Raw genomic sequence first — 21,819 nt, forward strand, 5'->3', positions numbered from 1 at the left:
TCCCCATCTCCCCAGCCTGCACCCGGCTGCCTTCCCACCCTGAGCCTCTACTGTCCACCTGCACCCTGAGCCTACTGTCCTGTCCACCTGTACCCTAGCTGTCTCTCCATCCTGAGTCTCCACTGTCCACCTGTAGCTGTCCCTCCCACCCTGAGCCTCCACTGTCCACTTGCACCCTGAGCCTATTTCCTGTCTATCTGCATGCACCCTACCTGTCCCTCCCCATCCTGAGTCTCCACTGTCCACCTGCACCCTGAACCTCCACTGTCCTGTCCACCTGCACCCTGGTTGTCCTCTCCCTACCCTGAGCCTCTACTGTCCACCTGCACCCAGGCTGTCCCTCCACGCTGAGCCTCCACTGTGTGTCCACCTGCACCCTGGCTGTTCCGGTGCCTTCCCTGGAGTTGCCAGGTCCTAGTGTCCTGCACCTAATGATTTCACCTGGTACTGGGTCTTTCTGTACATTGTGCTACCAGGAACCACAGGACCTTCTTCCTCTGGGCTGAGTGCAGCAGGCTTGCTGCACCCCCTCTGCACTCCCCACAAGGAGGGAAGTGCCCCCTTCCCTCCTTGTGGGGAGTGCAGTGGTTGAGGGTGGTGTGACATGTCTAGAAGATGGCTCAGTGGCCTCAGTGAAGTCAGGAAACAGGGGCAAAGTCTTGAAGGTGGACACCCGAGGAGCCGTGCAGGCAGCCAGGGCAAAGGCCCCCGAGGAAGGGGCTGCCAGGCTGGGTGGGTCGGTGGCTCATGTGACTGAAGGGGGCGAAGCGGGACTGTGCAGCAGGGGAGTCGTGAAAAGGTGGGCAGCCAGGAGACCTGGGGGGACCCCAGTGTTAACACAACTGAAATGGAGAACCACAGAAGGTTTGGAGTGGACCCTGTGAGCAGGCTGCATCTTGGAAGGTGGCTCTCCTGTGTGGGCGCCTAAGAGAAGTGGTTACACTCCTGCAGAGGAGGGTGGTGGCCCTAGGACCTGTGATCACTCCACCACTGGTCCCTGGCTGGCTTGGCCTCCACAGACATCTCTGAAACAGAGACTGCCTCAGATAAAGCGCACACCCCGCCCCCCCCTGCACAGAGGTAAGGCCTGTTTGTTGTTGCTTTCAAAGTTATTAGCATCAGAAGCGAAAGCTCCCTGTGTGGCCTGGGTCCAGCTCCCCTTTCATGTTTTATTCCCTCTGTGGTTGCTCTGGGCTTTGAAGGACCCATTAATAAGTGGAGGACTTGCAAATGGCTGCTAATTAACCTGCGATCTGGGACCTCAGGGCTGCGGAGGCTCAGGTACACCACTGGATCTCTGCTTTGATTTTGTGTTTGCACCAATTTAGCTTCCACACATCCAGGGTAATTAGTGGACTCTGCAGCCACCAGGTGTATCGTGGAGGTCAGGCTCGGTGGGTGTGGGAATGGGCTTGGTATGGCTGGCAATTCACTTATTCATGGAAGAACCACATAGATGGGTGGGAATAGCGCTGGAGAGGCCAGGTTGAGGGGTGGGTCCCTGGGTGCCGCTCCCACTTAGGACTTCTGGTGGCTTTTGGAAAGCCCTCCTAGACCTAGGACCAACCCAAGGAGCAGTTTTCAGCAGATACATTTTATGCAGCATGAACGGGTTGATAGCTTCGGGGCGAGTCCTCAGAAGAGGGCCCGATGAGTGGAGGGAGAGCTGTCCTCCCCCAGCTGTCAGTCACCCTAAGCCAACTGTCAGAGATTTCCATTTGGATTTGATTTAACGTGCAGTGAGTTTCCCCCAGCTCAGTGATTTTCCTTTCAAATTCTCTTCACTCCTGAAAGTGGCCGGTGGAATCCTGACAGGCTGTCAGACGCGGGCAGCCTCAGAGTCCAGAGGGCACCTGCTGGCCTGCGACAGGACTCCTGCCAAGCACAGCCCTGATTTCTCAGGGGTCCACCCTTCTTCCTGGCCCCCACTGCTGTAGGCAGGCTGAGTGCCTTTGGTGCAAGGGCGGCCTAGGCCCTTACGAGGGGTAGGTGCTGCACCAGGGACGTGATCCCACTCGGGCATCAAGAGGCGGGGTCCCGGGGTCGGAGTGGGGTAGGAAGGGGTGCTGTAGGAGCGCAGGGCAGGGCCAGCCCGGCAGAGTCCAAAGGGTGACTCTCACCAGTCAAGCAGCTGTCGGAAGTGGGCTTATATTTGTTTGGCCAAGTGTAATTTATGAATTGCTCTCATAATTCTCTCATGAGGGCCACGGAAAGAGCAGGCAGGCGGTGGAGAGACTTGTGGCTGCCATGTGCTGGGGCAGGGCAGCCCCCCAGGTCCGCAGCCAGAGCTGGGTTTTCAGAGGTGGAGCAGATCTGCCCTACAGCAGTCTCAGCAGTGCATGGAGGGAAGTTTGGTTGCCTCGCTGTGTGGGGCTGCTGGATCACAGGGTGGAAGTCAGAGGCCCCGCTCCTTGCCCTGCCATGCCCAGGACAGCCACAGCAAAGCCTTGTCCAGGCAGAATGTCACAGTGCTGAGCTTGAGGGACCCTGGGTCACATTCTCCCCCTTCCCCCAATTATACCTGCAATGAGCTCAAACTGGGCAAAGCTGAGGAGCAGGTCTGGTAGGAATAGCAGCCCAGAGTCCAGAGCACAGGGGTCAACTGGACAGAGCAGGGAGCAGAGAAATCTACTGCTACAGGACCCTGCCCGAGGACAGCCTCTGGCTCAGAGTACAAGGGAAACTGGACTTGAGCCTCTCGGGTCTCAGGCTCCCCCTCTGTAGACTGGATAAAAGCGGCAGCAGGAGCTCAGTGAACAGTCCCGGGAGCCAGGTGTCACATCCCTGGACAGCTGGATGATGAGAGGCCTCCAGAGGGCTAACTTGCTCAAGGCCCTCTGGCTGCCAGTGGTGGGTTGGGGTCACCCTGGTCACCTCCAGGTGGTGTGGCCTCCAAGCCAGCTAACCTCCAAGCCAGTGACCTTTGTCACTGCACCCATGGCCTCGGGAGTGTCAAGGATGCAAGCTCTCAGGTAAGCTGGGGGCCACTTGGCCATTTCAGCTCCATGGCTGAGCCCAGCAGGTTACTTGAGGGATATACACTGTTAACATCATCTCAGCCTGGCAGAGGGTGCCCGGAAGCTGGTTAGAAATGCAGGCTCTGGCTTTTCCCTGGGCCTGTGAGTGGGCATCTTCTGCCCTCCTGGCCTTTGACATTTTAGGAGCACCACTCACAGCCAGCCTTTGGAAAGGTGCACCTGCCCTTTGGTCACCTTGTTCTGGTCCCCACTGAATTGCCATCGCTCATTCTCACTCAGGTCCTCAGGACCAGGTGGACCTGGCCCTGGCTCGCATCAAAGGCACAGGAGTCGGCTTCTGTCTGTCACGGTCACTGCCAGAAAGGAAGTCTCTTGTCCTAGCTCAGGAGCAGGGAGCAGGGCCCTGCCCCAGCAGCTTATTTGCAGAGGGAGATGTGTTTGTGGATGATCACAAAATATTGTGATCCCATATGTCCAACCCGTCACACCCGTGCAGTAACTGCATTCAGGTTCATCTGTGATATGGGTCATACTGAGCCATCCGTGAGCTACTCTGTGAGGCCGCGAGGAGGGCCTGACCTGGCCTGTCAGCTGATGTGGGGCCAGGAGGAGCCCAAGGAGACCCAACAGCCATTGTGCCCTTGTTACTGTTCTTTTGTTCCCACCCTGGTGAACCAACCTGTCGCCATGTCATAAGAACAGCAGGAATGTGGCTGATATCCAGTCACTAGGCACCTGTCTGTGCCAGGCACTCTGGGGACTGCCACCTGATGAGGCTGGTGCAAGCCACCCTTGCTTTGCCATGGGGAAACTGAGTTGCTGGAGGACAAACAATTTGCTGAAAGTCAGCTTGAGACCAGAGGCAAGAGCCAGAGGGAGGCAGTTTGGCTGAGTCTTGTGACCCTGGTGAAGGCAGGGTTCTGGTAAAGGTGGCAGTATTGTCCATAGACAAGTCCAGGGGAGGGGTGGGGCTTAAATAATTCAGTCTCCCAAGACAGCTGTATCTATTGCCTGGTTCCATGTTATAAATTACCCTCAAGCCCGTGACTTCAAAGACGCCCACTGCATGTCCCTATGGGCCAGGGGTCAGGTGCAGCTCAGCTGGGTTGGCAGCTGGGTCTGCTGTGAGTCTACAGGGGGGATTGGTCACTGGCAGAGCACATACCAGGCGTCAACTGGGGCTGAGGGGCTCTGCTCCAAGGCTCACTCTGGGGTGAGCCATGGGTTCTCTGGGATGTGCTCTGCTTCCAGGGTCACTGTGTTCCACAGCCAGGCTGGTGGCATGTGTCTGAGTCTCGGGGGCTGCTGTGGCCCAGGACCACCAGCCTCACTCACACAGCCATTCACCCACACGGCTCTGGAGCCTGGAAGGTCCTTGTCAAGGTGTGGGCAGGGGTCCTGCCAAGGCTCCAGGGAGAACCTCTCTGGGCCTCCCTGTGGCGCCTGGTGGCTGCTGGCCACCTCCAGGGTTTCTTGGCTTGTACAAGTGTCTCTTGGATCTCTGCCCCCATCTTACACGGCCCTTTCCCTGTTGTGTCTGCATCCAAATGTCCAGTGTTTTAGGAATGCCAGGTACATTGGACTAGGGCCACCCTATTCCAGGGTGACCTTGTCTTAACTAATTATACTTCTGATGACTCTGTTTCCAAACAAGGTTACCTTCTGAAGGACGGAAGATCAGGATACCAGGTATGAATTTGGAGGGGGACACATTCAGCAGGATGTGACACCTTGTGCCAATAAGGTGGTGGGGGTCTCTAGGTCTCTGGCCAGGATCCGCCTACTGGCCCTGTATGTGGCCTTGTGTTCCCACCTACTCTCCCCCCACCCCTGGCTGCTCCAGCTCCTCTCACCTCTCCTGACCCCCACGGCTCTGCCTTCCAGCTGGTCTTGGCCAGGGGGTGTGCTTTCCGGGGTCTAGGGAGGACCCAGGCCTTGCCTTCCTGGGTGGGCGCTTCACAGGCTGCACCTCACGCTCCCACTGCAGCAGAACTTGGCTCTGCCCACGCCCTGGAGTCTAGGGTGGCCCTTGTACCCACTCCCACTGGGGCTTGAGCCCCACCCACACCCTCCTGAATTGTCCCCTCCTCAATGCTTCGGAATCCCAGCTGGAGTGACACCTGTGCCCAGAGAGCAGCCTCATGGATCATTTCATGCTGAGACAGAAATCACGCCAACAGTCAGGACGGTCCCTGGCCTCATGGAGACCACCCGATTCACGTGTGCATGCCATACGCAGGAACAGCCTCCGTCACGTTGCCCCTTGTCCTTGGCTGTTAACAAGGATCTGGCAGCTCTTGTCACCAGGGCAGGCCTGCGGTGATGTGATTAAAAGGGAAAGAAAAAAATCCCCTGCGTTTATAAAATAGAACCTCCAGAAGCTGAGAGCGCGGATGGCGGGTGTGACCCCCAGTCAGAGTCTAGCGCAGCGCGAGGGTCCCATTCTCTCCTCTCCTCCCTCCCGAGGTACAGGGGCAGAGAGGCGCACCTGGGCCTGCGTTGCCATGACAACATGGAGGCCCCCCCCCCCCCTCCACCAGGCGCTGCTTCCCCTTTGTTTGCCCGGCTCATGGAAGAGGAGTTCTGGGAGCTGCCTGCTCAGTGGCCTCTCATGATCATCGCTCAGAAAAGAACCAGAGGATCGTGACGTTTTGCAGACATGCAGTGTGATTCTCAAGGTCTCCGGCAACATCCCTCCTCTGGTTTCTGGGGCTGGCTTTGCATGAGGTGCTCATACAGAAAGCTTTCCAAGGTCATGGTCATCGGAAGCATGAGGCCGCTTAGGAGTCTGAGGGCCGTGGCTGAAAGTCTGCTTGCCCCTTGTGGAGCAGGGTCTTGGCTCTAGACTTCCAAGGCCCCTTTCTTCTGGGAACAGACACAGGTACACTTTTGTTGGGCTCGTGTTTTCTCTGCAGGGTGCCCACGGCGGGCCTCACAGGACAGCAGAACCTGTTCCCAGGCTGGTTGTGGCCCTTGAGTTTGTCATTGGAGCAATCCTCGGTGACTCACGGATAAATACCAGAGGCCACTTGAGCAGGATGGCAAGCCGCCTGCCACGTGAGACCCCTGCCCTGGCCTCGTTGCTGCCCCCATCCCAGAAGCTGCCCTGGGCTTCTGGGCAGTGCTCTCCTCCCTCCTGTGCCTTGTGCTGAGCCTGGGTAGCCAGGAGCAGCCCTCTGACTCACCTCATGGAGCAGACACAGGCTGGGGTGGTGTAGAGTGGGGTTACGTTCCCAAGCTCTGTGGTCCGAGCAGCCAGAGCAAACCCCAGCTCTGCCATTGCTTCCCTGTGATTTTGGCAAGTCGTTCATCTTGCTCTGCCTCAGTTTCTCTCTCCAAAATGTGGGCAATGAGGCCACCTGCCTCCCCGAGTCCTGATCAGTTTGCATAAACCAGCATTCATGAAGTGTTGAGACCGGTACTGGAAAGGGATTTGAAAATACAGATTTCAGAAATGCTGTCCAACCTTGTCTGACTTCAGGGTCAGCTTCTTCTGGGTCCAGTCTAAGATCTTAGAACTAATGACTGTCATGTGGGGGATGGTAAATCGAGGCCCTGTTCCTATCCTTCCTCTGCCTGGCCTGGTGGGTCACAGTAGAGTCACTGAAGATGCGTGGGTAAGGGTCAGAATGTTCTTAACATCTAGCGTCTTCCTGGGCACCTGCTATGAGCTAGCCACTATAGAAAGCAATTGACCTGCATTGTGTAATTCTGGCCCCAGCAAGATGTGGGGAGACCACAGGTCACAGGGGCCGTGACTCATGCAGAACTCCTTGCTGGCAGGTGTAGCGGGGCTTTCAGGTCAGGATCCTGCTGCTCTCTGTGGCCTGCTCTTTGTCGCGTGAGCACTTGCTTTCTGTCTTCAACCCACTGGCTTCCAGGCTGCCACCTGCTCACACCCCTGGCTCCAAGAACTGTTGGCTGGACAGATCTCAGCCATTCCCTTCTCCCTGGGAGTTTTCACTGTGACCACAGTCTGGAGTCCTCAGTTCCCACACTCTCCCAGTGCTCCCTGATCCTACCTGTGGCCACATGAGGGCAGTGGTCTCCTAACAGCTCCTCCATCTTACATAGGGTCCGCACGAGGCAGCCTTGAGTTCAAGTCCAGGAATTGCCACTTAGTGGCTATACAAACTTGGCCAGGTCAGTTCACCCCTGTTGTGCAAGTTCCGCAGGTTGAGGTTGGGAAGCAAGTAGTGCCTGTCCTAGAGCAGGGTCATGAATGAGTGGGACAAAGGCTGGGCCAGTGGCTCGGTGGGGCAGCTGGCACTGGGTGGCACTCGGTGCGAGTTACTTCAATGGGGCAGCTAGCGAGATTTCCATCGGGGCCTCCTTGGTGTGCAGCTAGGCTGACATGTGGCCCTTCATCTGCCCGTGTGTGTGTCTTTCTGAATCTGAGATGATCTGTACCCCGTAGTCTGAGATAACCTTGCAACCTTGCAGCAAAACAGAGTGGCCCTGGTGCTCACGGTCAGCACCTTGGACAGTGCACAGGGCTGGACAGCCAGGAGTCCACAGCTTCCCTTGGCCAGCTTCAGTGACGGATGCAGACAGACTAACTAATGTGCCAATATCAGGTATCAGCAAGAAAAAGGAGCATTTCTCTTTTTCGGTACAAGGCTTTGAACCCAGGGGTGCTTAACCACTGAGACCCAGCCCAAGCCCTTTTTTATTTTGTATTTTGGTACAGGGTCTCGCTGATTTGCTGAGGCTGGCTTTGAACTCGCAAACCTCCTGCCTCAGTGGCTGTGATTCCAGGTGTGGCCACCAGGGCTCTTGTGTCCGTGCACTTTCAGTGACCGCTGTGGAGAACGCTGTCCTAGTTGCTTTTCCCGCAGTCTCTGCCTCAGCAATATTCGCCATGTGCCTCAGGCGAGGGCTCTGACCTGCCGCAGTTGAGTCACGGTCTTGGAGACACATCAGTGAATGGATTTCTTTTGAATTTTTTCACTTTTCAAGTCACTTGGAAAGAAGAGAGAATTTGTGTTGAAGGTAGCTTGACTTAGGCGATCACCACATGACAGGGATCTGACTTCTCCCTGGTGTGCTACGTGCACTGCCCCTTCCTGACTGACAGCCTTCCCTGGGGAAGGGGCCTTGGCAAGTCCTCCCCCAACACAGCAGGGACCCAGATTCTTGCCCTTGTGAGCTGCTCTCTTCCTGATTTCATGTCACCACCCAGTCTTTGCCTCATGCTGGTGGACACACCTTACAGGGGTTGGAGCAATTAGGAGCACAAGCTGCCGTCACCTAGTCTCAGCTGAGCCTTGGAAACCACAGCCACTGCAGGATCGGTGCCCCAGTGGGCAGTCTTGTCTCTAAACATTTCCTGTTTTTTTTTTTTTTTTTTTTTCCAGTACTGGGGATTGAACCCATGTGCTTAAACACCAAGCCAGATCCCCAGCCCTTTTTAATTTTTTTTTTTATTTGGAGTCTCTATCTCACTGCATTGCTCAGGGCCTTGCTAAGTGGCAGAGGCTAGCTCTGTAAGTGTGATCCTCCTGCCTCAGCCTTCTGAGCTGCTGGGATTACAGGCGTGCACCACCGTGCCTGGGAGAAACCTCTTCATTCAAGCTCATGGTTTGATTTGCTGCTACCATTAAGCGAGACTCAGGCTACTGGTGCTTTGGGGATTTAATGTTGCAACCGAATCCTGTAGGATAGCTGGCAGATCACTCTGGAAAAGGATGCCCTGTGTGTGGGAACCCCCTTGGAGGCTGCTGAGGTCCTTGAAGTCTGGGGGGCACCCACTGGAGTGCTGGCTGCGTGGGTCTGTCCAGCTCCTCTGGCCCAGCCCAGTCCCCTTGTTCCCTGCCTGCATTTTCTTCTATCAAGAATGCATGCTTCTGCTAAGTTGGACCCGGCTGATCTCCGGGCACGTTGCTACCCCTAAAATTCACCATCAGACCAGCAGCCTCTCTGAAGCCAGGAGGGAGCAGGAATGGCTGAGAAGCATAGGGAAGAGGCGAGGAAGACCAAAATTATCATCATCTGCGTTCTGTCAGTTCTTAAAATCACAAACCATGAGAGATTTATATTTACTTTCAAAATTAGTTCTTTATTTTCAATTAACACTTAGTAATTATGCAGAAAATTGTATTTTTTTCCTGTTTTCTGGGGATCAAACCCAGGGCCAAGGGTTCTATTACCAAGCTACACCTGCAGCCTCAACTTGTTTACTTTTTAAGTTAACATTTCTTTTTACATGATTTCTGAGTGCTTATGGCCATGTGCGTGCAGACACAGCAGGCAGGTGTGTGAGAAATCTCTTGTGGATCAAGTCAAGGGACCCTCCTGGGAGGTTGGGGCCATGCACAGGCTGAATCCTCCCCCTGCAGTCTATGTCCCCTTGCTGTGAGTCCTGCTGCTGTGAACCCTCAGGAGTTGGATGGAGGAGCACTTTTGTTCATCCATGTCTGTCACCTGATCAGTGAGAATGGACTTAGGGCTCTTGTATGTCAGGTACCATGGGCTCAGGAGCAAATGCTGTCTCCTGGGAGTCTGCAAGGCCACCGCATCCCAGCTGTGCCCCGTGCTCCCCCCACCCCAGTGAGCACACTGTGTCCACCCCTGTTCAGCCACACTATGACCGCTCATGCCCAGGCCTGTCATGTCACCTGGGCTCTGTGAATATCGTGCCTAGCTTTCTGGTACTCAGGGGCTCTGCTTCTTCTAATTCTGAACACAGACGTACCTTCCATGTCTGTTAGGGTCTCTCTCCCCTGGCCTTGGGAGAGCGAGGGAACCCAGCTCGCTGGCTAATGGGCAGAGACAGCTGCTGGCCCCACGTCCGTTTTCTAGTTGAATTTTTAAAAATGTTTTTACTTTGAAGTAAGTTCAGACTCTCTCGGGTGTTACTGAGTCAGTCCAGAGTCCCACACGTGTCCTTTTGCCTAGCTTACCCCAGGAGTGACATCATGAACACAGCAGTGATAAGATCTGGGACCTGGGCATGGGTCCAGCACAGTGGACTGAGGCACAGACCTTATCCGGGGCTGTTGGCATCGCTGTTGTCTTTGCCGTGAGCACCCTCACTGTACTCAGACAGAATGTTCCCGGCTGTTTTTATTTTGCAGAAGGAAGCCTTTGAACACCATCACTTTCTTCTCTGTGCAGCTTGCAATCTGACGTTTTTCTGAGGAGTGTGCTGTTGTGCTGGTCCAAGGCGGGTGCCTGCACATCCTCAGTGAGGTGACGAGCTGCTGGGGTGGCAGGTGTCCCCAGGATGGCTCTCTCCTTTAGCCCAGATGTAAATCATAGCCGTGAGCTGTTTTAAGGAGCTCTTGAGTTCCACCGACCTAGTGCTCTGTCTGGTCCCATGGTGGCCGCATGTCACACAAACCAGCCAGCCAGAGTCCTCGCCTGCACATAGACCCGTCACTGCACCTTCCCTGGATGGGCTTCGGTACTGGCCTGGTGCACAGCCGGAGAACTATCTCCTTGGGCTTTGAGGGGCCCTTGTTCAGCTTCCCAGGGCTTGGTGACAGGACCGCAGGCCTGTGTGTGAGCAGCCTGCACTCCCTGGTGGAGGCCATGCTGCCAGGCGCCCTGTTGGCACTGCCCAGGCCTTGCCTAGGATGTCCACCTCAGGGTGGATGAAGTCCTGAGTACAGATGGGGAGTTTTCCCTGGAGGCACTTTTGGGGACTCACTGGCACCAAGTCATGTCAGCAGACGTCCTTTGGAAGCCCTCACACTGGGCATCTGCCAGTCAGGAGCAGGTGTCGCAAGCTAGGCCCACCTTTAGAGCAGGGCCCCAAGGACGGGGAGGAGGGGGCCAGAAGGCTTGGCCATGTTTGAGTGAGGGAAAGAGCTCCGCAGTCCGACGGACTGGGCAGGTAGAAGCTGGCGCTTCAACTCTAGGATGGCGGTGACGGGCCTCGATTGGCACATGGAGATCAGCTGCTGTATTGTACCTGCAGGGGCAGAGGCCTTCCCAGAAACGATGGGCATGGGAAGCAGGAGCTTGTGGGGGTCAGGGGCATTTCTGCCCCCTGAGCCGCGTCTTCTTCAGAAGCACAGTCTGAATTCCCTGGCACCCACGGATCTCTCTCCTTCTCTACTTCTGTCCATGTTCTGCATGAGAGCAGATGTCAGTCTTTGATGGCTCAGGATAGTGGCTGGTTACTGCAGGTGACCAGAGCAAGTCACTCTGTGGAAGATGGCTGCTTCTCTGTGGTTGTCCTTAGCCACAGGGAAAGCTCTGCCTCCCCTGGGCAGGGCGGGAGAATATTGGGAGGAGGCAGGAGGGAGGAGCAGGCCATCCTGGGCAGGACCTCCTGCTCAGGAACCTGAGCAGGTCCTTCTGAAGTGTGGTATGGCCTGTCCTCACGGAGAAGGAAGGCTGGAGTGTTAGAGGGCACAGGTGGCCAAGGTGTTTCTCTGTGACCCTGCTGTTCTCCAGGGTCCCCAGCACCAGGGCAGGCTGCTGGTGGGCACTTCAGGGTCATGGTGTGAGCCATGTACACTGCAGGCACTTCATCCTTAGATCGCCGTGGCTTGGTCTCCAACCTGCAGGAGGCACCGTGTCTGGATCCACCGTAGACGAAGCTCTCTCTTCTGAACCTGGCACTGATTTGTTGTTCTCATGATGTGGCAGGATTCATGGGGCTTCCCTGTGCACCTCCTAGGGCATCCTGAGGCCTGGGGATGGGGCAGGTCCTTGTGGTGCACTTCGCACTCTGTTTCTAGAGGGGAGGTCCCCTCTGCAAGCTCCCTCCTCCTCTGTTCGTGCGGGGTTTGCCTTGCAGCAATGTGGCTGATGCAGGCCAGACTCCTTTCTGAGCTGGAATGGCAATTCCAGTTCCTTTTTCCTTAACAAGTAATTCAAACTTTAAAAAATGCATGTTTCTTACAACAGGAGAAGATGGTGCCCAAGAGGAGAAGTGGCCATGTTTTGGGGCACATGTACTGGGGAGCATGTGAGATTCTCCAGCCTTCCCAGCACTGTGGTCAGGGTCTGCCTGTATGCCTGGCAGTTTAGGGTGGCAGCGCAGGCTGGGCAAGGCTCACTGAGCCCCTTTCTTGAAGCAGGCTTGTGGGAGTGCGGGTGGAGTTGTCTTCCTGGAAGGCCATCTGCCCCCACAGCCTCACACAGAGCAGAGTGCGAGGGTGACCGGGCCCAGGAGAGGGCGGGGACATATGTGCGTACAGCCTCACCCACGCCAAACCCCATGGGACAGGGAGGGCCGGCTGCAGTTACACAGGGAGAAGCTTAACGCCACCAGTCTGACTATGGCACGGGTTTGTGATGGAGCGTGTCCAGTTACCAGCTCACCAGCTCCACCTGAGGCTGGTGCAGTGGGTTCATGAAGAGCGAGGGAGGTATGGGTCACTCCTTTCTGTTTTTTTGATCATCCTCATAAATCACCTTTGTTCCTACTTAGAACACAAAGGCTGTTTGCCCCCAGTTCCCCAATTAAAAAGTATCCGTTGGGGATCCTGGTGGGTGAAGTTCACTGTGCCTGTGGTTGGTGGCTTGGTCATGTCAGGTCACATTCTGGAGTCCAGGGAGGCCACTGAATGCCTGTGTCCTGCTGGGTGACCGTGTCCAGCATCCTCCTGCCCTGGTGGTGTTATTGGAATATCATTGTTATGTGTCGTGAATCATTTTGGTAAGGATTGTTCCTTTAATGCTTCTTGCAATGCTGGAGTTCAGGAATTGTCCCTCGCTCACCACCCTCTGCTCAAATTCCATTTGCTGCTTTTTTTGTGCAAGAGGATCGTGTGTTTTTCTAAACAGAGATTCACCCCATGTCCTCAGACTCAGAGAATGGCTGGTGCTGGCTTGAATTTGAGCGGGATTTTGACTGGAGACATGTCTCCTGTCTCTTGTGGCCAAAGAACATGGCTCAGGAAAGCTCAGGAGGAGCCCTGAAGCTCTCAAGGCCTTCCTAGGTGTCAACTCAAGCGCCGAGTCCCAGCAAATGTACCCCATCAGAGGGGAGGTCCAAGACTGCTGCTGGTGTCCAGGCAGGTAGCAGCTTTCCCACCAGCCATCCACAGTGGGGCGACCTGGGCTCCCTCGTGAAGCCTGTGGGGTTTGCAGGTCATGTGCCCCCTTCCCTTCCTGGTCCCTTTGTGCTACCTGCAGTCCTCCTGGCCCACAGTGCTGCTGTCATGCTTGTCTGCCTGTGGCTTCTCTAAGTCCCCAGCACTTGCTCTCCATGGGGTCTATTCTCCTGCCCCCCAGGGAGAGCCACAGCCCCCTGACTGGACTCAGGCCTCTGCTCTGCGGCCACCTGGACAGTGCCCCCCTCCCTCTGCGCCGCTCTGCCTGGTGCCTGCTCCCTGGCCCACCTCTGCCCAGGACACAGTTCCAGGGGGCAGGGCTGTGCTGCCCTTGGTGCCTCTGGAGATTGTGTGCAAAAGGCCCCTGGCCAGCGCCCCCCAGCAGGATGCCAGGCCCATGACAGGGCCACTTGCTCGGCCACAAGGGGACCTTTCACAGAGGCACCTTGTGCTCCATGTGGGACCAGCCCCCACCCGTGAGGTGCGCGAGAGCCAAGGCCTCCAAAGGGCAACATGGAGGCTGGCTTGGCAGGTGGAGGCCTGATGTGGGGCTGGTGCCCAGCGCCGCTCAGTGGTCACTCCTGGATATCGGCCGGCCACTGCATGGTCAGTGGCCAGCTGAGATGGAAAGCCTCAGGGCATATTTCCAGTTTCCCTGGGGAAGAAGCTCAGGCCAAAGGCTTTCCTGGACATGGTGCTGGGATCAGAACAATTTGGAGGTAGGAGGCCGCCCTCGCACAGGGGGGACGAGGTCTCGGCCGCTGCGCAGTGGCCTGGACTGTGGGATCCGACAGGTGGCCTCACCTCTCCTGGTTAAAGGGGAATTTGCCAGACTCACAGCCGCGACTGAGAGGAAGCAGAGTGGGTGACGGGCAGCAGGGGAGCCACCCTGGGGTCCTGCAAGACCCTCCTGGTTCAGGACAGAGGGACAAGATGGGTCCACAGGTGGAGCCAGAGCGGCTGGAGTCCAGGGGCCAACCTGTCCTTGGCTTTAAGTGGGACAGTGAGTGGTGTGGCCCTCCCTGCCTCCCGCCTGGGCCTGGTGGCCTCCCTCCCCTGTGGGCACCAACACCCACTGGCAGGGCCTCTGGGACTTACCTAGGACCCAGCCCCTGTGCCATCCTCTCAGCCCTCAGTTTCAACCCTCCCTGCCCCGACCCCACTCACCCCACCGCTTCCTCCCTTCTCTCCCAGGGCCCTGACCAGCTGTGCCCTCTGCCTGGAGGGCACCCCACCAGGGATCCCGCGGCTCTGCTCAGGGGACGCCCTCCTGGAAACAGTGCTTTCTGTAAGACTCTGCTTTTGTTTCCTTCTTTATTTCCTGATAATAGTCACTGATACTGGAATATAGATCAAATGTGTGCGCTTTCATAAGATGTGTGCATGCATATGCTATGCTGGGAAATAAGACAAACAAATAATGCACAAATTGTATGTGGACATATGCACAAAATCATATGCCAATTCCATGTACATGTATGTGTGTGTATATATATATATATATATATATATATATACCTCCATCTATCTATCTATCTCTCTATGCATATATATATATATTTTTTTTTTTTCCAAAAGCTCTATAATGATAGGGATTTTGGTAAATAAAAATAAAAATTCAACAAAACTACAAACCAGAGGAAAAGTCACAGAGGCCGCTGGCCAAAGTGCTACAGGCAGTAGGCAGCGGACATATTCTGGGGTCTCCCCTCCCTCCATGGGCAGCCTGGGCGCCCTCCCCACTGCCCCACCTGGCTGCACAGAGAAGCCCATGCCACCCCAGAGAGGTGATGCTAGAGGACTGGAAGCCAGCCTGTCACTGCCCGTGCCCTTGGCAAGGAGGGTGGTACGGAGCCGTCGGGGGCGGCTTAGGTTCTCCTGCAGCAGATCTGTGAGCTCACCACCTCACTGGTGTGAATGCTCTGAGATCCACTTTACCCCTTTAGAAATCATGCTTCTCCTCAGAGCTTAGGTGTATTGCACAGCAGAAGTGCAAGCAGTGTGGCACGCAGTATGGCCGCGGGGCTGCTTTCACAACTGTGCTCCTCACATCTTGGGCAGGCAGGGGCGGTAGGGGGCAGCGGAGGCCCACTGCTGTGGCTGGTGGTGGTTCCGATGAGTCTGCAAAACTCCTGGGCTGCAGGCTCGTCCCTGGTGGGGGAGCTGGGGGCTCTAAGAGGCGGGCCTTCTGGAGGGCGGCCAGCTCCCAGGTGCACCCTCACCAGGGGGCGATGCTGACCTCCCACAAGCTGGGCCCCTTGGCTCCCTCTCTGGCCACGATGCCCTCTGCCTTCCATGCTATGATGTGGCCAGTGGCAGCCTCACCAGGATCCAGACAGATGGGGCCACCTGAGCTCAGGCCTTCAGCCTCCAAACCTGTGACCTAAATAGACCTCTTTTCTGTAGGAAGTACCAGCATCAGGTATTTCTGCTCTAGCAACAGAAAGCAAGCATGGAAAGGACTAAATAAAGACTGGGCTCTGTATGACCCCACTTCATCTGAATCCTCTGAGATGTAGATTCCTGAAGAAGGTCAGAAATGAGTAAGAAGATTTAGGACCAAAGGCAAACAGAAGGATGCTCACAGCCAACGGGAGCTGTATGGAAATGCAGACCCAGCATCGCCAAAATTTCTGATTTTTTTTTCCACCAGAAAGCATAAGTCTTTATTTGTGGATTAGCTTTCCTGTTTCTGAATGTTGACAATTAGTTGGGCACAGAGCTGGGGCCACAGGAATCTTGGCAGGCCAAAGCCAGCCACCCGCTGCCGATGTTCTGACGGGTCCTGCCCGTCAGTGCTGGCAGGGGCCGGGCGAGGCTATTTATGTTTCCACGGTGAGAAATTCTAGACGCGCATTTTGCCTTTGTCAGCTTTTGGCATCTACTGATCCTGCGTGAACAAAAATGGAAACAGCAGGCTGTCGACGGTCCACCCGAGAGATGGCAAGAGCGAGCTGCCTATCCTCAGCCCCCTTTCAGCCTGAGTCCAGGTTGAGCAGAGGAGATGTTGAGAACGTGACCTACCTGGTCTGGGCCCAGCCGTGGAGCCCCTGAGACTTCCCCAAGCTGGCAGAGGGAAGACTCATTCCTCTGACCCAGAGCAGGCAGACTAGCTGTGCTCTCGGGGGCTGAAGAACCATGACAGGGAAAGATCCTCTCTGCAGCGGAGGTGCCCGGGTGCCCAGCCCGGGAGGAGAAGTCTGCACGGGAGGACGGAGACTGAGTGGTGCTTTCCTTTAACGTGTGCCAGGTGCTTCATGGAGGAGGGTTATTTTGGCTTTCGATGACTCTTGAGGGTGTGGGTCATGGTGGAGACAGCAGCCTAGCTGGAGGTGGGGGCTGCAGGCCCCAGGTCCTTTGCAGGACCTTTGCTGGCCTGGTGGTGCTGCCTTCCTCCCCAGCCCAGGCTGCTGCCACAGGACGGGTCCGTGGAGGGAGGTTTTGCTGGGTGAGCGTTGGCAGCAGAGGCAGGAGGCAAACCCTGGGCGGAGCCAAAAAATAAATGGTGGCCTCAGACCTGCTCAGAACATCTTCCACTCCAGTGTCACCAGCAGAGCTGGGCAGGCGGGATCGTCCCTGAGGCCTCTGCTGCAGGACCCCGTCCAGGAAGCCACGTTTCTCTGCCATCTCCTCCCTGACCCCTGGTATGCGTGGCATCCCAGGCCTCCTGTGTCACAGCACACCCTTGAAGCAATGGGCCAGGAGTCATTTACACAAGAATGGGATTCCTTGGACCCATTTAATCATAGCCTTGACTGAAAGCCACACTGAGGTACGGAGTTTGAGAACTGAAGTAAGTAGCTCCAACATTTTGTGTAGAAACCACTGTGCAAAAAGGTGACAAAATGACAGTCATATTTAAAATGCAGGCTTGAGCTGCTCACTGTGGGGTGAGCTGGGAATGCCTGGAGGCCCTGGCTGAGGGGCAAGGAGTGGAGTGGGCACTGGCCTGGGAAGACTGGCGGGATAGCCCCTGAACACCACGGATGGTAGAGAGGTGGATTCTCTTTAGTCGCCAACATCCTCAGAGGGGAAATTTCTCACAAAAATATCCAAAATGGAGGACCTGGTGAGGGGAGCCATGTTCAGGGGCCAGGAGGCGGCAGAGCCCCCGGGTGGACCCTTCCCTTGCAGGGCCAGCGCACCTCCCTTTGTGCAGTCCTGACACCACCTCGCGGGACCTCAAGCTCACTGCTCTGCTTGTGTGACTTCTGCTCCTGAGACCTCAGGGTTGAGGCCACTGGGAAAGGGAAGCATGCGGGAGTCTCTGCAGCCTCCCCCTTGGCCTGCTGGGAGATGGCATTGGTGACCTGCGGGCTTTGCTGCATTCATGTCCAAAGGTCCCACTGGACCCATCAGCAGAGCTTCTCCAGGGGTGGACTGGCCATGTATTGGTGAGAGCTGGTAATGGGCTCACCCACCTTCCCTTGCAGGCCTCCCCCTTCCCGGCTGTGGCGGTCTCCTGGCGCTGAGGGCTAGGGCATTGCCACATTGTTTCTGGATGGTACTCAACAGAAACACACACGTTCCCAGAGACAGATGGGCAGTGCATTCAAACCAGAACAACCCCAGGGTTCAGTAAGAGTTGGTCTGAAAGGTCCTCTTGGCACACGTGGGGGTCCTAGGCTAATGGTGGGGACAAATGAAAGGCCTTTCTGTTTCATTGACAGAGTTGATGAGCAGCAGTGCAAATCTGGGGTGTGTGTGTGAACCTTCTGGAGGAGTCTCAACTGTGAGGAGGCAGGAGGGAGGTCTACGTGGGTGTGGGTCCTTGTGGTGGTTAACACCTGTGGTTTGTGTGATTTTGTGTATATTATTGTAATTTAAAAAGCTAACTTAAAAACATCTGAAAATATCCATGTGGAAGGAGGTCTGATCGGATTTCTGCGGCCCAAGATGGTCCTTGCAATAAGATAGAGGTGGGTCAGGACATATTTCCAAACCCCCAGAGGTCTCTGAGTTGGTCTGGCATAAAGAAAACTCAATTGGTAACTGATCAACCAACCCATGGGCTGGGGACCAGGCTCAGTGTGGCAGTATTCAGAGGCACAGGTGTGCAGGGCACAGTGGTCAGTTTGGGGGAGAGTCTAGTCTTTCTAAGTGTGTGTGGGCGGCTGTGGCACTTGCAGTGGGGCTGTTTGCAGAACCCTGTCTCATTTTCTCCTGTGACTGAAGGGGCCCTGCTGGGGTTTGCAGGCAGAGGAGGACGCCCAGGCGGAGGAGAGAAGGAAGCTCAGGCGCCCTTAGAGGGCAGTGCGGGCTCAAAGCCACCCTGACAAATCACCTGCTGAAAAAGCAAACACTTTCTTAAAACGGCACTTAAACATCCTTGTTGCTCTGGTATTTGTGGTAGGGCCCTCAGAGGCTCGTCCTTTCCATTAGCGAAGTTATAGTTGATGGGTTGTCCTGTCCGCAGGAGCAGCAGGCAAGCCTGGAGCTGATGGGCTGTGCAGCCAGTGGGTGGAAGTCCCTTCCACGTGGTCTCTGGCTGTCCGTCTGTCTGTACATTGTTCTCTTCCTTTTCATGACTATTATTCTAAACCGCCTTACCTTGTAAGTGTCTCCATCACAGGTGCCCTGGAACTCCTCTGTAGGAGTTGGGAGTTGAATCCTTAGGCAGCCCAACGCAGCAGGTGTGTGTCTGTCCCAGGGGCTGCTGCTCGTGGGCTGAGGACCAGGCTTAGTGTGGCAGTATTCAGAAGCACAGGTATGCAGGAGACAGAGGTGGTCACACTCGGTGGCCCTCACTGGAGGGAGGTCCTCTTAGCATGGGATGCTCCTGGGAGCACCCTGATGGATGCAGGTGAGCCTCTTCCTGGGTGGCACCTGGGCTTGCTGGGGAGCTCAGACGGAGGTAGGATCCCTGTGATGCAGACCTTACCATGCACAGTGGCAGTTGGGGCCTGCATGGTGTCCTGAGGCCCCATCTAGTCCCAGCACATTCTGTCACCCACAGGGGAGCCTCATCACTCCTCCAGCCTGGTGGCCATCAAGGTGCTCTCTGTCTGTGGATCTGCCTGTCTGAATACTTGCCGTGGGTGGAATTAGCCCACATACGAGTGACCACGTCTGCTTGCGTTCCCTTGGCAGCCTGTCTCCCAGGGCACTCATGTGGCAGGGTGGCCATGATCCTTCCTCAGGCTGAATGATGCTCCACTCTGTGGTCCATCTGCTCCGAGGAGCACTCGGAGGGTTCACACACCTTGACATCTGATCAGGGCTGTGGCGGACGTGCACGGTCAGGTTTGCACACTGCTTTCACTGCCGAGGGTGTGTCCCAGAGTGCGTGTGGTCCCGAGGTGACTCTTTCACGCTCTGAGGTCCCCTGAGCTCTTTTCCATCTTCCATCCCCACCAGCCATGCCAGAGGGTTGGGAGGGGAAACCTTCTGGGCTATGCAGTGTCTCAGGTGTCCCCCCTGCTGCTGTGGGGCAGCCTGTGTTCCAAAGGCACTGACCAGGGTGACCTCATGGGCTCCTATGTGTGCTTGCTCTTCGCTACCAGGCCGTGTGCCCTTTGCAGGAGTGCGTGAGCTGGGGCGACGGGCACCACGGAAGCCGTACCTGAGCATGCTGCGAGTCTTCATCCGAGCCTGCTGTGCTTTCCCGGTGGCAGGAAGACGGTTCTAGAGAACGCAGTGAGCTTCTCTGGAGCTGTGTGATTGGCTCATGAGGTACTGAGCTGTCCAAGGGATCAGGAGTGGTGTGCACGGGGCCCATTGGGCAAGGGCTCTGTGATCAGCTTTTCTCAAAACAGGGAATTAGAGGTTTGGATCTCTCCGCCCTCCCTGTGGCTGCTGGGAGCCTATACGATGGTGGCAGCAGCCCCCTTATTTGCATAATCACATTTCACACCCAAATTGTGCTTTACAGTTTGCCAAGTGCGTTTACATGAATGATCTCACTTAAGTTGCCAGGAGTACTTGGAAGGGTGAAATACTTTTCTCAAAATCACATTTGCTAAACGTGAAGACGAGGCCCCAAATCAAGGTCCTCTACATCCTGGGGTCCTCAGGGAGGACCTAGCTACTGTCCTGGGCATTGGCCTGGGGGCAGGAGTGGGCCCAGAGGCCATGGCACCCCAGTTCTATCCCATTCTCCCCTCCATCCCTCCAGGCTCTACCATAGCTCCCCCACCCCACAGCCCCTTCCTCTCCTCTGGGGACTCCATCTCCCTACCCGGGCCACCAGGCTGTGACACTTATGAACCCTGTTTAGGAGGAAGGAAAAAACATAATGAAGCACATTTCAGAGTCAACTTGAGTGATTTTCCTGTATGTCGTAGCTGGTGCTGAGGATGCCCTCCGGGGACGGCATCCTCTGGCTGGGGCTCACATCCTAACACATGGCATGCATCCTCGATGAGCATAATGGCGTTGCATGTTTGTGATTCGTGATGTAATTACATGTGTCCGGAGATAAAACTGGTTGTAAAACTTTCACAGCCCTTAAGCCAAAGCAAATTAACAGATGAGGGAGAAGTGAATGCGTGAGGCCCACACGGTTAGCGTTACCGACTCCCCTGCTGAAGAGCTGCTGTTCGCAGCTGCCTGAAGGCTCCCTCCCACCCCTGCCAGGGAGCTCCTCTAGACTCCTGCAGAATCTTTGATTCTGTGAAGTCATTTGGCCTCATCTGACGAAAGCCCCTCTGGTCCTGGGCTTTGGGCATGAACACAGTGCCGGTATTGGAACTCAGTACCGAGGGGCAAGGTGGGGCAGATGTGTGTTCTGTCATTTCAGATGTCATGTCTCTGAGAGCTTCTTGGCTCCTTGAGACTGCACCTACAGTCACCAGCTCAAAGCGCCTTCCAGAACCTTCCAGTTATAGGCACTTCTGAGCCTCATTACTTACCCTCAGGACCAGGGGGCCACCTTCACGAAGGGAGCCAGGTGCATAGGCCCTTGTGGATGCCTGTGCCCAGGCTTGACCTGCCCCGCCACTTGCTAGGTGGGGGCTACCTGCTCAGGCTGCCAAGCCCCTCGTGCCTCAGTTTCTACATATGACAAGAGGGGTCACATCCATGTCGAGCTAGGGTGCTGTGAGGACTGGACGAGGATGAGGAGAATGGGCAGGGGCCAGCCCTGGGCTCAGCCCAGGAGCCAGGACCCAGGGCGGGCACAGGTTAGATGTGACTCCCCTGCTCCTCCCACCCCAGAGTGCTCTGCTTCTCCTCCAGGCCTGCGCCTTCCTGCAGACCACCTTCACTCTCCAGGAGCCACCAGGCCTTACCTCGTCCCCACCTTTCCCAGCAGCCACCTGGGCTGTGCTCACCTGGGGAGGGGAAGCTGCTGCTTGCTGCCTCTAGAGCCCCTGTCTCTGCCTTCCTGTGGAAACCTGAATCACGGCCTGTCTTCTCTGGGACCTCTGGCTGCTGGTTTCCCATAGCAGGGTCCTCACCTGCCAGGTGACAGCTGAGTTCACCTACTTTTCTATGATGTTGCTGAGGGACCACGATGTCCCATAGTTCCAGGGGACGTCCTTGTTTGAAGGACTTTCCCATCAGGACCATGTCAGGGTCCCTGAGAACTCAGCTATATAGTGGCCCATCCACAGAGCATCCCCAGATTCCACACAGGGGACCCAGACTTCCTAAACCTCAGGGACCCCCAGGTGCCTGACTTCCTCCCGCTCTGCACCTGCAGCCCCACCCACACTCCCAGGCCCCGCCTTCACCCAGCCCAGCCCCAACATGGACCTCTATCTCTGCTGCATGGGTGCCTTCTCTCCCCGTGGGCTTCATATCACACAGTCGGCCTGGGAGGAGCCCCTCATCCTGCCTCCAGCCCAAGGGCTTCCCTGGGGCCCTATGCAGCCTCCAGAATCCGAAGGGCA

The 21,819-nt window shown here is 56.1% G+C and overlaps 1 protein-coding gene across 3 annotated transcripts in view; it reads left to right on the plus strand.

Moving 5' to 3' along the window:
• Rimbp2 (RIMS binding protein 2) overlaps nucleotides 1-21,819 on the plus strand; it is a 168,524-nt gene that overhangs the window by 65,833 nt on the left and 80,872 nt on the right. Inside the window, exon 1 of one of the 3 annotated variants that reach the window (XM_058579755.1) lies at nucleotides 14,204-14,276. The exons of the other annotated variants lie outside the window; for them this stretch is intronic. The gene's annotated coding sequence lies outside the window, so the exon portion shown is untranslated. Of the gene's footprint in view, nucleotides 1-14,203; nucleotides 14,277-21,819 lie in introns of those variants that run through there. 3 annotated transcript variants of the gene reach the window in all.

This window comes from Marmota monax, unplaced genomic scaffold, assembly GCF_021218885.2.
Source record: "Marmota monax isolate L192 unplaced genomic scaffold, Marmota_monax_Labrador192_F-V1.1 WCK01_AAM20220418_F8-fsc00200, whole genome shotgun sequence".
NCBI classification, from domain to species: domain Eukaryota; kingdom Metazoa; phylum Chordata; class Mammalia; order Rodentia; family Sciuridae; genus Marmota; species Marmota monax.